This window comes from Durio zibethinus, chromosome 12 (genome assembly GCF_047325235.1).
Source record: "Durio zibethinus cultivar Kanyao isolate XHJ-2024 chromosome 12, ASM4732523v1, whole genome shotgun sequence".
NCBI lineage: Eukaryota > Viridiplantae > Streptophyta > Magnoliopsida > Malvales > Malvaceae > Durio > Durio zibethinus.
This window is the reverse complement of record NC_143173.1, coordinates 9,539,710-9,543,986: the sequence shown is the minus strand read 5'-3', so window position 1 is coordinate 9,543,986 and position 4,277 is coordinate 9,539,710. Positions and strand designations below refer to the sequence as shown.

The 4,277-nt window shown below is 32.1% G+C and overlaps 1 pseudogene across 5 annotated transcripts; it reads right to left on the bottom strand.

The window, feature by feature from the left end:
• Positions 1-270: 270 nt before the first annotated feature.
• On the bottom strand, positions 271-2,605 carry LOC111296797 (putative E3 ubiquitin-protein ligase RHC1A pseudogene; annotated as a pseudogene). Of its 5 annotated transcripts, none has more exons than XR_016325844.1 (3): positions 2,494-2,605; positions 1,919-2,017; positions 271-1,573 (listed from the first exon to the last, which is right to left on the bottom strand). The product of XR_016325844.1 is annotated as a putative E3 ubiquitin-protein ligase RHC1A pseudogene, transcript variant X3 (transcript). The 5 variants fall into 5 exon arrangements; XR_016325845.1 differs by having other exon boundaries at positions 271-1,498; XR_016325842.1 differs by lacking the exon at positions 1,919-2,017.
• Positions 2,606-4,277: the final 1,672 nt, after the last annotated feature.

The window sequence follows — 4,277 nt, the reverse complement described above, 5'->3', positions numbered from 1 at the left end:
CTAACACGAGGCCATTGTGATGGCTCATTAAGTAATAAGAATATAGCTTGAGTTGTTGAGCTCCCCTGGAAAGGCACCAGCGTTTGATTTAATTGTCTGGTTTTAGTGAAAATTCTCACTTTCACTCATCAAAACAAATAAAAATAATAATACAACACTCTTATAAAAGTGGTTTAATCTTGTAAAGCCAACTAAAAATATTCATAACCAATTGATTCAATAATATCAGAAATTATATTCAATTAACCAAACTCACCAAATGCACACCTATAACTTCACATATACTACTTTATTCAAACATCAAAGCATGCAACAGTTTGTTTGAGCCAGCCCTCATCTAATGAGACTACAGCTACTGACCAACGAAATTTAGTTTTGATAGTAGTCTACTCTTCACAATGATCTAACATTTAAAACACAAGTACTCGTCCAAGGGGTAGACTTGTTCACACTTTTTACTGGACGAAGTTGACCTCAATCACTTTTAAACAGACAACAAAACAGAAAGAAAGGCATGTCCTTAAAATACAGATCTCAGTCAAAAGGCCATCCAGTATAGCCCATGGAGTGATTGTTCTCTCGCACACTCGGAGAACTGCTTCGAGCAGCTTCATTTTGGCTAGAGCTAGAACTAGATGATCGGAATGGCCATAAATAGGACAATGGATTCCGTCTGCTTTGATTCTCCCTATTCTCCCTTCTGCTGGAATTAGTTCCAAAACTGCTGCTCCTACTTTGACCACCTGAGTGATAACTGCGGCTGCTACCTGATCCTTGTGGAGGCAATTCTTGACGACAAAGAGGGCATGAGTTGTGCTGCTCCAGCCAAGGGATGATGCAATCTGAATGATATATATGGTTGCATGGCATTTGTCTTGCTTCAGACCCCAGTTCAAACTTATCTTTGCAAACAGGGCATTGTGAATCAGAATGAAGATGCCTTCGAGTAATCTTAATAGTGGGCATTGCATCAATTGAGGATTGGGATGCTGGGGGAGGGCCCCTCCTATCATTAGCTGAGAGCTGTTCAAACAATTCTTCTAAGCCAGGGCCTATAAAGTAATCTCCAGCATTACCTCGTGTAATACCGATTCCAGGTGCCCCATTAAAAAGAGCTTCAAAACCACCATTCCCAGACAACCTAAGAGGAATTTGGCCACCAAAGATCAATAAAGGACCAAATGGTGGTGGATTACGCTCAGGAATTGAATCTGTTCTTCCCCTGATATTATGGTTAAAATTTCTGTCAGCCAATCGCTGTCTCATGAAGGCTGATAAAGCATCCATGAGACCGAACCTCTGACCACGATCATCATTACCATCTACTCCAAAAAAGTCCAGAGAACTGATACGCACCATATCATCTAGTTCTTGAACAAATCCCCCGCCACAATAGCAGCAAACTTCATCATGACCTTGAAGGAGAACTGGGCGCCTGCATCTATAACACCAATGAGTATTTCTTCCAGTTGACATTGTCCTCTCTCTTTGAGAAAGCCTGAAAAAGAAAAACCCTCAAATAGTCTTACAGGCTCCTCAATTTAGCTGTTTTGCCAGCATAACCAATAACAATCTGCAAAGTGGGTATGAACTTGTGATCAACATTAATGGCTTACGTTCACAACAAAGAATTAAAAGGATTATAGGGTTTTCTTTCGTTCTATTTTACCACATACGAAGATACACGCAGTTTCCACAGAAATTATGCATTACAACCATCATTTGATTCATACTACAACAGACCCAAAAAAAAAACAAAACAAAATACTGCAAAATACTTGGGGTCTGATCTGAACGCAAAAAGGAATAAAAATTACCGATTTTTCCTTTTTTTTTCTTGAACTAATAGAATTATTATCTTTACCACAAAATGAAATACAAAAAAAGTAAGTTGATTTTTATTTCGTTTTGATATCACCTTTCACTGTCAGCAGTCGGCACCGTCGCTCACGAAAGTTCTCATTTCTAAATATTACAAAAATCTAAACAGAAATGAGATTGATTGTCCAAACACACCCTGAGAAATAATGGAAATAAAATTCAACAATTAAATCCAAAACCAAAAATCTAATCAGACCTCGATCCAAAGTCAAAACAAAGTACGTAAACGCGGACAAATCTCGCTTTTTCAACAATCTTTTCTTCACGGGAAAATATACAGTAAGCAATCAACGAAACAAAAACAAATTAAAGGAAAAAAAAAAAAAAGCAATGATCCATAAACACTAACAGTTGAGTCTAAGTTTGGATGAGTCCAAAATCAGATCAAGCAATCATTTCAACCCAAACAACCAATACCCGCACAGTAACACCTTCTTTAGCTCAAATTAATCGAATGAAACGAAGCTGGAAAAACAAGGGTTTTCTTTTATCTTAAAAAAAAATCATTAATTCTGTAAGGCTTGATACAACAACTGTATAGAAATACAAAGAGCGTCCTCTAATCTGTAATCAGAGATCAGAGAACAGAGATAAGATAAAATATGTACATACCTTGAGGCGATTACAGATGACTTTTCCCAAGAGAGAGAAAATGCGAAATGGATATTTTGGAGACTTTTTTTTTTTTTTAGTTCAAAGATAGCGTTTTTGTGAGCTGATGCTTGACCAAAACAAAGTATCAAAAGAATAATAATAATAAAATAAAAGTTCTGTGTTTATCGTTTTTACACGTAGGAACGTTAACTATCTCGGGCTTACGCTTTAAGCTTGGTGCACTGTATGGCCTGTGGGGGCTCACTCCCTCGACCTGATGAGTGCTAACATTTTGTTTTGAAAAAAAATGAATTAAAATTTTGTTTTGAAAAAAAAATCAAATATAAATATGAAACAATTCCAAATCCAAAAGCACAAAACTTAAAAAATTTTGAACATAAAATAATTTCTATTCAAAAGGTTTTAAACTTTGAAAGGATCCGATACAAAATAATTTGAATTAAAAAATCATTTAAATACATAATGATCAATTTTTTTTTTAATTGTAAAGTAAACTCACTCTTAATAAATTTTTTGTGCTTTTAAGTTGGGACTCATTATATTTTTTAATATTTTATAAAAAATACTTTTAATGAATAAATGTAAATAAAATAATATATTTTTATTGGTTTAGTGGTTAATAAGATTTAAAAAAATATAAAAGGCAAGAGTTCGAACTTCATTATCTTTATCTCCATATCCTCTCTCTAATGGGAAAAAAAAATGTAAACAACATAACATTAAGTGATAATACAATTTTGGGTAATATATTAATAAATAAAAGTTGTATGTAAAAATAACTAAAAGTTGTAGCAAATTTTTTTTATTATCTAAAACAAAAATTAATTAATTTGATAAAAAAATAATATCATTTTTGTTAATCCAAATAATAAATAAAGTAATAAAGAACAAACAAATATAACAATAAAAATTTTAGTAATATTTTTTCGTTAAATAATAAATTAATTAATTTGATAACAAATAATTGTGAAAGTAATAAGATTTAATAATGCTACTATTATTTCCAAGACTTGTTTTTTTACGAATTTGTAGTTGATGATCTTCCACTTATGACTTTGGTTGTAGTCTTTCATTCCAAACATTGTTTGGACCTAAGATAAAGTCTTTAAAGAACAAATGAAATGACTTCAAAACATGTTATAAATACCATTTTCCTTAAAGCTTAATTTATTCCTACCAATCATGATATGTAAGAAGGATATAACCAAAATGCCTTCAAGATATAATAAAATCTTGTTTGATGTTATCTTGCATTTGTGATATCAAACCAATAAACATCATTTGATGAGAGATGAAAATATCTAACTTTGAACATTAATTTTTGCAAAAAATAATGTCAAAATAACTAGCCTTTTATTTATGGATGAATAAGAGAAAAAAAAAAAAGAATGATTTTTGAATTCTATATCTTCTTAAATATCTCTAATGAACACTCATAATCTCTATTTATAGAGTTTAAATCCTATGATTGTGACTCTTTGATTATATTGTTTCAATAAAAATAACTTCTTTTAATCAGAAACCTACCTCTTTGAATCATAAAAGATGAATTGGTTCATTTGAATGATCATTCATTTTATTCTAATATAAATAATATTTCGCGTTTCAAAAAATTATAATTTTTCACTAGAGCAGTCGACTGTTCATAGAAGGTGGTCGACTAACTCTTTCTATTTTTTGTTTCTAGAATGCTCCATGAAACAGGGTAGTTGACTACTACCTTAGGGCAATTGACTTCCTCCAAGTCTAGAATACTCAAAACTTGTAACAATTGATAAAGC